Below are 12,581 nucleotides of genomic sequence, written 5' to 3' on the forward strand. Positions count from 1 at the left end.
TGCCGGGGTCACGCTGGGCCACTCTCCCCGCTGCAACCAGGAACCTCCAGCAAAGCTAAACAAATCAGGCTGCCAATTTTTTTTTCTTTTTTTTTTTTCTTTTTTTTTTTTTTTTTTTTTTGTTCCTAACTTTCCCATAAAAAGATTCAGGTAAATGTAGCATGACGAGCCAATTTAAGCCAATTTCAAAGTTATTTGAGTAATTGGTTATTAAGATAACACTCTCAAATTTCAATTCAGCAATTATCCTCTTAAAGATACAGAAAGTAAGTATAGGAGGAAAAGTGTATGCATTAAAGCTACAGAAGCCCTTACCAAAAAAAAAAAAAAAAAAAAAAAAAAATGTAGGCATTTGAAAAAAACACGTAGCTTCTAATCTCATTGAACTGAGACTTATCTCCTAACATGTGCAACCCGTCTATGCTAAAAGAAAGTGTTTCTAAATTTTGGAAACAGAGTTGACTATTATTAGTGCTCATAAAGATTAAGAGACTAAGTGAAGACCCTCCTTTTAATATATGTAAGCTCCTTACCCATAACTTAAGAACCACAAGGGGACAGAACATTGTCTTCCCACAAGGCTGCACTACAGACTGATGCAGAGTGTGATGATGGAAATAATGGCTTTGGCAGAAGTACTTGGTTTGGAGCCAATTTCTCCATCGTAATGAATGGTGGAATTACCACGGAAAAGCTTTACAGTGAAAAAGACAAAAAAAAAAAAAAAAAAAAAAGGAGAAAAAATGAGGGAAAAAAAAAAAGTAGAAAAGAAAGAAAAAATATGCTGCTTTTTCCTAGTTAATCAACCCCATAGGATGGATGTCCATGACCAATTATTATTCCCAGATACTAGTGGTTAATCACCAAGCACACTGTTAAAAGGGTTTGTGTTAGCTACTTGGCTGCTGAAAGCAATAGTGTAGAATCTACAAATGTTCACCAGAAGATTAAGGTTATGCAAATGCTGGAAAGTTTTCTGCAGTCGCAAAGTTGCCTTTCAAGAAGGTGAAGTGGCTCTTTTTACTCTCAGAATGGCACTACATGGGCTTTAGGGAAATGCTATTGACGACAGGGTGCTGCACTTCTTCACGCCAACACTGGCTCCTGTTCTCTTTATGATGTCCTCAGCTGCTGCTCAAGGCAAACATTCTCTTGGAGGCACTGTGATATCAACCGAGTACATAAACTTAGTGTATCCTTTGGCTGCAGCCAACAGCCTTTGGCTATCTCACCTTGCAGTGCAATTTTTACTGTAAACTAAAGGAAACCATGAAGCAAAACCAGGCTCTACTGCTTTTTCTGCCTTCCTGCTTGTGACATGAGGAACAGAAGTCATCAGAGAGAAAGTGAAGCTAGTGAATCCTGTCGAAGCAAGGGTTTGGGTTTTATTCAGGCTCATGCACTCGGGCATGGACCAGGAAAATGAAAAGCACCAAAGCAGAAAGTACAGGAAAGAAAACGAAGCTGGGTCAGATTTGTGCTTGATGAAAGTCAACTTGCTTCCATTGGAAAGAGCAGTAGAGCTCAGCCAGTTCTCTGCAGCTGAGAATCTGTCCCTTTTGTGTTCAGATCAGTTGTAATAATTAAAGATACATTAAGGCAGCAAAGAGTGCAGTGTAATCAGGACTGGGAAAAATACTTCAGGGTTATTTTTGCTTTAGTCTCTATGTTTAATTTTTGTGACTGAGATTGTTCAAATGATATGTCCCCATGGGATACAGTTAAAATATAGATTCTAATTTGAATATAGATAAACACTGGATTATATATCACAAAGTATGCTGGTGTAGCATATGCAGTACATGCTACATGTTAACACCAAGTATTACGTAACTGCAGCATCAAGCCAACTTACTTTTATCGTGCTAATGTATTTTCTACCTCCAAACATTAATATTTTTATATCTATATATATGTACTGCTACAATGCCATGTTCTCAGGTTTTACAGTTTCTCTGCATTTTTCTGGCACAGGTTACAATGGAGGAAAAATGCCAACTGGAACATGTCGAAAAACAAGATCATAAGGTTTCACTCAAGTTGCTTAAATTATTATGTAGGAGGTATATTATCGACCTTTTAATAAAAACCTTTACAGTCTCCATGGAAACATTTTTACATTGACATATAAAAACATAAATGGAAAAAAAAAATGTTGTAAAAAAATGAATCTGGTCTTCTGTCCATAAATTAGAGGCTACTTTTACTCTGCAGTGCCTTATCTTCCTTCAGTTATGCAAATGATGCGCGATGATGATTCATTAGTTGAGCATCTTACTGTGTAACCTGTGTAGTAAGCTGAGACACTCAAGTTATTTAGTCCTAAAATAGCACCATTTCTGTAATGCAGCTTCTTACCCAGTTTTAAACCCGGGCAGAACACCAGTGCATCTGGATTGGGTTAAACACGTAATAGATTGAACAACGCTTGGAAGCACCAACTCATTAACATGGAAGCTTACAAGAAAGTACCTTCCTGGTTTTCTTTTACTTAAATAAGTGTCTCTTGTCCTGACTGGACTGAATTACCAGGAGCTTGCAGCCTTTGTAGCAGAGGAAAATCTTGCAATAACCTCAGCCCCAGGTGCTGGACCCTGAGCAGGTTTGGGAAGGGGCAAGGAGCCTCCCAGCACATCACAGGAGATAGGCATCAGCTGCCCTTGATTTGAATTCCAGAGCTTTCAGCTATGCTCTGCTGACACCAGCTCAGCCTGCGTGACATTTACCAGCCATATACTGTTTATGTCACTCTCAGCTCCAGAGGCCAGATGACAAGATGCAAAGACATTAGAATTCTGATTGTAATAAAAAGAAAGAAGTTTGCGGTGTTAAAAGAGGAGCACAATAAAAAGAGTGCAGAGAGCAAGATACATCACACTTGCTCAGTTTAAACACTGAACAAGGCGTGCTTTTATTTACAGATAATGCTCTGGCATGCCTCTTGTACTCTAATCTCTCTATTCCTCCTTTAACCTATGCAGAATTGTGCCAGCCATTCACAGGAGCCTTCATGAGTACACTTGGAGTAGCTTTTAGAGGAGCCTGAAGAGATAAAATTGGCAATGTTTACTAAAATAAGCAGTTCTAGAAGAAGCACTCATCAGATATTAGCCAAAGATGCAGTTACCTGTCTCATATACTAAGACAAAGAGCAATAAAATTCTAAGTCATTTAGCTTTCCACCAATTTGGAAGTTCAAAAAAAAAGTGATATATAGATTTTTAAAGGTTATATGAGGAGTCTTCACAGACAGGTAGAGGTCATTTTCTGAATGCAATAGATAACATAGGTGAATCATACAGGTTTAAGCTCCATGCAAATTCCAGTGAAATTACTGAATGCCCTTTCATACTCTTCAGCAGTATCAGAGAGGGTTCAGGTTAAAAAAAACCAACCAACCAAACAAACAAACAAAAAAAAACACTTTTAAAATAGAATTTAAAATAAAACCAAACCAATCACCAATCACCTTGCCTCTTGTAAGCAACATAAGTAGGATATATGTATTTATACACAAACACACAGAGTTTAGTTATCCCAACACATTTCTAATAGCTTGCTTGTTTGTTTGTTTGTTTGTTTTTTTCCTAACTAATACTGTTGGTGTTATTATGATTTCTAGTGATCTTTGTTGTTGAATCAAACCTTAAGAGGACATCCTGTATTTTCATTCCTGGATATCTTCTGCAGTGCCTTGAGCTTTGTGTTAATAACCTCCATTGCGAAGGAAACTGATTTTCCGAAAGTGCTCAGCACCAATTCTCTAAATACCAAAATCTCCTGAAAGTATCTCAAATTCATCTTGGCCAAGCTCACAAGAGGAAATAGGTAAAGGGAGTAAGTCACGCTAAAGTGATCGTTGAAATGAATGCAGAAAAGTGTTGAAATGTGGGGAGTGTACTCTCCAATATTACTCAGAAAAAAAATAAATAAATAAAAACTAAAAAAGCTACTTTTCAAATCTGGAAAGATCAGAGAAGCATGTATGTTTATATGTATAAATATGAAAAAAAAGTTTGCACACACACATAGCAACACAGAGCTCCTTTCCAGCGTGTCACGGGGCTAATTCAACACCTGCCTTCAGGCACCAACCTCCAGCCAACACTGCAGAGCAGTGCTTCAGAGCACAGTTAAAATCTCTCTCAGATAAAATATTGAACAATTTCTTCAATCATATTTGTTGTTATTGTTAGTTAGAAAGATGCTACAGTGTATGTGGAAAAGGCATGGTCATAAGCTGACTCTCATGTTTGGTATGTAATTCATGAATGTCTGCCATCCCCAGTCTTCAGTGAATATTCATGAAACACGTGAGAATATTTTTGCGCGTGTAAGTGGAAATTCCTTTATTCACTCACAGGACTGAACTGTCACTTAATGAGACTCTTATCTGGTAAAACACATCAAATTTTGGAAAGCATGGCTTTAAAGAAAAATATGTGTTTCCTGGCTTTTTAATTTGATGCATTTTAAGTTGTCTTCCTAAATAAGATTTACCTTTGTGTGTGTGCTGTCTGGTAAAATAAAATAAAAATAAAAATAAAAGAAAATACCTATAAGATGGTTGAATGTTTCACCTGGGACGTGATTAAACATCAGCCTTGCTGTTGTCTCTCACAGGGAAAGATAGCCCCTTGCTCTTCACAACTTGATTTCTATGCTGATACTGGGTGGCCATCCTGCATGGCAGCTCCTGCCACACATCACGACTATCCTATTTCTCCCAGGTGCATTTCAACCTGTTCCTTTGCTCTTCTCACCTGGAAGAAAAGTGGAGGTGCAGCCATGCATGTGGGGTTAACCCAAAATACAGGGTCAGACCGTGCAGATCCGCTCCACCACCCTGAGCTGGTGGCCCCCATGACACCCTTCCTAATGGTGCTCTTTGAAACAGCACTGGGATCAGAAGCTCAGTGTCAGCTTGCAGCTCCCAACAGATGACCTCAAGAAGATCAAGCATCTTGTCTTTTATTTCTGTAAATTCATTCTGGTGCCCATGGGCGTCCTTGGTCAGAGGTGCAGGTGGCTGTGTAAAAAATGGAACAAAAAATGGGAGAAAGCAAACTCACTTCCTCCTTTTATTCTTCCCACACTATTGAACCTAAGTCAGAGCCCACAGCAGAGCTGGCACCATGCAGTTACCTATTTTGTCTTTTTGGATGGGACAGAGCTGCAGGCCCTTGTTCATCTCCCAGGGACTCCAAAGGCTTTTGGTGCCAATAGCTCCTGTGGAAATCACACCACGCATCACTTGTTCTTCAGCCCTGGCATTCCCAACGTGGACAGTGGCTCGTAACCACAAATTGGCCCCTAGCTACAGTCTTAATATGTGGCTGTGGGGCCAACAAAAATGTGCCAACATTTTTGGCAAATCTTCTTACACTGTTTGTGCAGATCTCTGCAGGTCATTAACCTTACATCACCGGCGATAAGAGGCTGGGCACTGCAAATGGATTTGCTCAGTCTCCAAGGCACAGCCCTTGTCAACCCAAGCATCCAGTGCCAGCGCAGCAGCAGTTAAATGAGGAAACATCTTGCCCATCCTCCTGAATGAAGTGCAAACATTGAATAGTGATTGCAACAAAGGGAAAAGTACAGGTTTGGGGGGAAAAAAAAAATGCCAAGGAAAACCTCTGATAACTTCCAGCCCCTACATCACATCAGACAAGAGTGGTCTCCAAGGTTCCAGTGTTTTCTGAGACTCCCCCAGGTCTTGTACCTGCTCCTGCCATCCCAGGATCTAATCACCTTCTCCCAGCCCAAACATGACAGTGCTGTCACTGCAAATCCACTTCCTACACTGCCAGTCTTATCTGGAGACGTTTCTGGAGTCTGGGAGGTGCACTTCAAAGCAGACCAATTATCCTATTTCTTCTTATAACAGCTTTCACTTTTTCCCTTCAGATTTTACCTTCAGACACAAGGGTACATCCATTAGAGTATCTACACTTAAAATACCAGCTACCTATTAATCTTTCCCATAAACTCTACATCCCTCTAACAAAAGTTCATTCTTCATATTGGTATCTCTGAGAAATGTAACATGGCTTAGGAGATGAGTCCCTTGATACTTTTGTATATACATATTTTAAATAGATGGAGTAATTCCTGAATAATCATATTTAAAAGTTCATACATGCATGTGCAGCACTAGGAAAAAAAAAATGTTCAGTTCAGTTTATGATGTGGCCACAGGGCCAATAGTTACAATAAAACATCCACCTGGTCTGTAACCACAACAGGATTAAAAATGCCCCAAAGAGGAGTCTTGTCTGTGCCACCATGCCAGCTGGGCACCTCTTTGGCTTCACCTATAAAACCCCAGAGAGGAAGGTGGTAGTGCAGTAGGGCTGATTGCTTGTAAACCTGGATGCTGCTGGGTGATTTCAGGGGCAGCTGTATTTTTTGACAATTAATACAGTGCAACTGCTTCCTAATTTGTGCTTTTGAGGGATATTCAGTCAGATGGCCGGGATCCATCTTCTCAGCTGACTTTCAGCTAGAGCCAAGAACCGGTTCTCAAAAAGATGTCACCTGGTGGATTTTGATCTGGCTTTTGGAGAAAGATGGGGAAAAAAATTCTCTAGACCCTTTGAACCAGAGCTTCTAACTTTTTATAATTCAGTTTTTAAAGAATCCAAGAGATTTTTGTATCCTTGTTAATAAGTCAATGTGAGCTCTCATGCATTTGAAACAGTTTATGAACAGTTGTGGTTATAAAGTACTGTTTCTGTGACTGTGGGTCTGAACCAAATATGAAATGAGGTAATTCTATAGGAAAAAATATTGGCAACAGTAAAATTTTGTACTCAAGCTCAACTTCTAATCTTATCAGCTCTAACATCTCAGCCTTTTCTGACTATTAATGAAATAAATTTAAATTTGTTATACTTCTGTAGGAAACTAGTAGGCACATGCAAGTTTGTTAAAATTATCTCTGTGTGCAACTGTCTGTTTATCTGTCGTGTTATTTATAGGTGATCTCAAACATTACACTTTCTGAACCTGATAGCACAACCCATGTAGGTATTATTAAATGTACTTAAGTTAGTTCCAAAAATATCTGCAAAATGAGGTTGCACCACATCTGACTATGCCTGTGAAGCAACACCGTGTTTTTGTCTCACTCTGCCCCAGTTTGGAAGCAGTTCTTACCCTGAGCAGCAAGACCAGTGTTAAAGTCCCAGAACTGCATATTTCTCTGTGTGTGTATGTGTTTGTGTCTGCAATTTCCCAATATTCCTGGCTACTGCAGTCAGAGCCATTGAACTGCTCAGCACTGCATGTAATAAAACACTGAAGGCATCTGGGTTTTTTTGGACACATGTCTTGGCATGAAGCTGTGCTTGAAGTGTTGGATTCTCTTTGCACAGTTTGGAGACCAGCATGTTTCCAGTGGAGCTGGAAACCTGTAACCACTCATATCCTCTGCTGGGTATTTTGTTATAGTTTAGCAGTGTTTGGGTTTGTTTTCAAGTTGAAAAAAGAAATTTAAGGGGGGAAATCTAAGAAAGAACAGATGCTAATACTGTAATATTAGAGCTAAGAGTTATTATCACAGTTCAGGGAGCTATCTAACAGGCCTTTTTAGACAAAATCTGGCCTGAAAGTGACATGAAAGCAAGTGTACTAAGTATTGTAAAACCAGCTTCCCCTCTCCCTACTCCCATGATTTGTGAAATCGTGTTTCTCTGATATCTCAAATGGCTCCCAGCCAGGCTCCCCTACCCACTGCTCCCATACACTGCAGTCCAGGGCTGCCCAGGCTGCCTTCAGCAGGAAAATATTAGCATTTGGACACCTGTCCATTAAGGAGATGTTTAACATTTCAGTGTTTCAAGCATCTCCATTTATTGTGTATTTTTCATTGTTCAGGGAAGCAGGAAAATCTCAGTGATATTACTGCTGTATAAATATAAAATGTGTGTGTATATGTAAATATAAAATATGTGTGTATAAATATAAAATGTATGGATAGCCATTACACATCTAGCTTTATTTAGTACTCAGGAAAGAGCCTCGCACCATTTTTGCACAACCCCTTCTCAGTCCAGAATGGAGCAGTCTTGGGGTTATTCCCATGGTGGCGAGGTGTCCCCCAGCTCCTGGTCTGCTGAAGCTGCAGGAAGGGAATTCAGCGGGATGGCTGAGATTTCCTCAGCACACACAGTCCCTGTTAAAACTGCTGTGCAGCACTTCTGAATTTCCAGAGCTGGAGAAAGTGGCCAAGGAAAAGCCCCCCAAAGGGGCCTCTGCTATATCAGCATCATATTTTGTAACTTATACCACTAATGGCAATTTCTTTTTTACACAATAGCAAGTCCGTTTACCATCTAGCTGAATAACCAAAGACATGCAGATGACTAAAAGGGAAACGCCAATTCTTTTTACTTTTGTTGAAATGACTTTCAGCCTTCTGCTATCATATTCTCTGTTACATTTAATTTGTTTTGGTTTAGCACATTTTAGCTGAGCAAACAATTTGTATGTTATGACTTGAGCTCATTTTAGAATTATTAAGGATTTTTTTTTCTTTTTTTCACAGTTTTTTCTAACCTGTCTACATTCAGCTCACATGCTGGGTTGTATTTAAACAGGAGATCAACTGATAATTGCAGCACCACTGCTGGCGTCCCTCTCGCAGTGAGGCTGCCAGCATTTCCAGGTTGAATTTTGGCATGCACCATTGCAGCCTGGAAGCCAATTTTATTAAAATGAGTGTGTGTGGGGGGGGAAATCTGTTTGGCCTCATTTGCTTGATAAGAATGTAAAAAGACAAATTTTTAAAAGAATAAATTAATGTTGAAAACTGAGTCCCTGACCTGCAGGTATTTTTGTGATGTTTGCCACTGAGCTGAGGTACTTGGGCCAGTGTCTGTGGCCTGGATTGCCCTCCCCTGGGGTCGTGCTGTCCCAGGAGAGGGCACCGAGCATGCAATATTTACAAGCTGGGGCATCAGGGATGTACCCAACAAGTGGCATGTTTGCCCTTTTGTTCTGTTCAAGTTTACATGTTGGAAATATCTCTTTTATACCATATCACAAAATGGTAAGTGAATGTTAAACTTGCAAAGATGCTGATTTTGTCTCTCTGTTCCCAGGCACCTCAAAGATCTGCATTTCCATGTGGTCTCACAACGACATCAGCACGACTAAAAGTGACCCCCAATGCACGCCAGAAAATACATATTTCTCAGCAGAAAACACAGGCTTCCATACTCACTGTTGTTGGAAGGCCTACCACCTCCTCCTGAAAATGTGAAACAGCACACCAGTAGAATACAGATGAATACGTGTGCTTGTATAATATTATATTTAAGCCTATGGGATAGTGATAATTACGGCTGTAGAAAGGGATCAAAAAGCACAGATCTATTGAGACTCTTTGAAGTCAATATCTGTTTATTATAATTACACTGCATTTTCCTTCAGACCTGAAAGCAGTTCTCAGATGTTAATATATTAATATTTACAAAAGGAAGACATGCTTCTCCTGTCACTATTTATACCCATTTTATAGATGGGCAATCTGAGAAACAAAGACTTTATGTGCATTGACTCTTTGTCAAAGCAGCACCTGGACACAGCTGTCCGGTGCATTGGTTTTCAAAAAATAATTCGGGTCATCAGAGTCATCACATTCTCTTGAAGTTCCTTGTACGATCACACCTGGGACTTTCTTGATTGGTGATGCCAAAGGTGGAACATTTGGGGATCTAATGAGTCTGTTTAGTCAGTACATCTAATAGCACTTTATATTTAATATCACCTTTATCCAACAATTTTACTCATTTTATGACAAGACCGTGAGCTGTACAGAATCTTTTATTCCACACACTTCACACACATTACACAAAGACAGGAGAAGTAAAAATGAGATGTGCACAAGGTGGCTTAGGGAGTGGAAGGTTAAGTTTGCAGAGTTGGGAGCCAAAACTCCCTTTCCCAGGCCCCTCATCTCTAGGTCCAGAGTCACTGTTTGTCCTTGACATATGAGGAAGACATGAAGTACCATGCAGCTGCCAAACAGACACCTGAAACCATCTGGGCAATCTTTTAGCAAAGTATGTAAGTTGGTTTAGTGGTTATTTCAAGAGCAATTTTTGTGATGTTTACATGAAATTTAAATAAATATGGGACTGAAAGGAGTGCTATAATCAGTGTATTATTCCAAATAATTCCTCAAGAAGAAACCTCAGTCCAGGGCTTTCTGGAGAACTTCACAGTTGAGCAGCAATGCTCCACAAGAGCTGGCTCACCACCACTACACTGCACCGTGCACGAGCAGAGGACAGCAGCTCTGTGTAGTACACCAAACATTGCTTGGCTCCTGGAGGTTCTTGGGTACTGCTGGAGCAGCAGGGGAGCAACAGTTGGGGTCAGCCCTGATGGGGAATCCACCTTGGCTCTTACAACTGGCCTTCTGTTGGTCTTACACTAGAGAAAAATAAGTGGTGTTTCCTTGGGTGGGCAATGTCTCTGCTGTCATTCTCAACGACCTCTCCTGTGTGGGAGAGGCTCCAGTGCCATCAAGTTGAGCAGATGCACCCTGCAATAGCCTCCTTCTTGCTTTGGTCCAGAGACTCAGGAAAGGCTACTGCCACCTTCTTTTGCTGTGATTTTCCCTTTTTCACTATGTTTGACATTTTTGAGACTGAGCTTTGTTACAGACTATTAGCCTATGGCAGTAGGCTAGGGAGATAAGACTTCATCAAGATATAAATCACACAAAAGCATGTAAAAATGTGAAATTCTGAAGTTGCACCAGTAGCTGTGGTTGGGTTCGCCTGAGTGTTGTTGTACTGATGCAATATTTCAAGCGGTTCACAGTATAAGCCAACGTTGCATCTTGCAGGGAAATGAGTTTGGCGCCTTGTGTCTGGATAGCAACACTATTAAAGTTTTGTAGTTAGCATAGCTACTGACTTTGTGGGATCACTGTAGCAAGTTTTAAATGATGCATGAAATGAAGAATTCCTGCCCATCTTAAGAAGAGATAATGCAGATAATAGACTGCCTTGCAATCACAGCTGTGCAGTGTTTTTTTGTTCTGCTCACAGAAATGCCCTCCAAACCCCGAAGTAACAGTATAGACGACACATTCATAGGGATTTTTTTCCCCTCACTGGGTTTATACTAACTATTCTCTCTCTCCCCACTCATGCATGCATTCAAGGAAGGTAGAGTGTCTAGACTGTTGGGTTGCAGATGCCCAGAGCCCACTGCTTTAATCACACCCGCAGCCCCAGACTCCTGAGGATGCTTGTGTTCCCCACCACCGTAGAGGTGGCACAATATTTTATAGCTGCTGCTCAGATGCCATTTCATCTCAGACTTTAAACCTCCATAGGGGCAATTGCAAATGCTCCCAAGCAGGGAGCAACCCCAACTGGCTACACTGCAAACCCAAGTGGTGCAGGCTCCCAAAACAGTAGCCAGCAGGACCAGAAGGGAGCATTTAGGCCACTGGGTGTCCATATCCATTTACAAAGATTTTTCAATAATCCATGACCCAATGATTCAAATCCTGAGGGAAAAAATCCAAACATGAGACAAAAAAGTAATTGCAACAGTAAACTTAATGCAGGTTGTTATCACTCAGGTTTGGACTCATCCACTCAGGCATTTTGGTACGTTTACTTGAAATGCCATGTATCTAAAAAATATATATTTTAACATGCTTTATATTTAAATATATTTATATATATATATATAATTATAATTATAAATAATAAATATATTTTAAATAATAATAAATATATTATAATAAATAAATTATTAAAAGTATAATAAATTGTATGGTCTTACTACATGAGGCCTCTTCTTCCTTCAGTGCCCTACTGGGTGCTAAGTGTTTTGGCAATACATAAGTTGATCCAAAAACCAGTAATGCTTCATTTGGAGAAATAAAGCTCAACTGGGTCATTAGTTTAAAAAGAAGGTCACATATTTAAAAACATCTTGTAGGTAAAGGAAGGCTGTATCATTCAAAGTGTTAAAGACCTTGTGATTTTGTTTTAATAGGTTAAGGGATTCACATGAATCACTTCATTAGGTTAATACTGCACGACAGCACTTTCTACTTGTCAAAAACATTTTTCGATTCTCCCAAAATATTCTCTCAGAATTCTTTTCTTTGTCCCTGTGCTTTCAAGAGTATTTAAGGAAGAAAAACGTGCAACTCCTCCACAGTAATATATTTCCAGGAGATGGAAAGGCACAGTGAGTGAATAGAAGTTAGTCCCCCTCTGTATTTTCAGCAGTTAAGTCCCATTTTCATTGACTCACGTGCCTGTCAATTACACTCAACAATATTTATGAAAACAAAGTTATAAAGCAAAGGAAATCAATGTTACTGTTATTGTTATAAAAAATTGCACCTACTGGTAATCTTATTTGGAGCATTACTGCTAACATCACCAGCAGTTCTAGAAATGCATTGCTTTCTTCTTGTTCCATAAGAAATGCCATTAGAAAGGTGCAATTTCAGAAAATAAGTAGGAAAACAGAGCAAGAACTGGAGAACATGTCTCATTAATTAAAAGAATTGATACGGAAAAGCAATTTTTTTCCAGTAT

This window comes from Netta rufina (genome assembly GCF_964035555.1).
Source record: "Netta rufina genome assembly, chromosome: 7".
Taxonomy (NCBI): domain Eukaryota; kingdom Metazoa; phylum Chordata; class Aves; order Anseriformes; family Anatidae; genus Netta; species Netta rufina.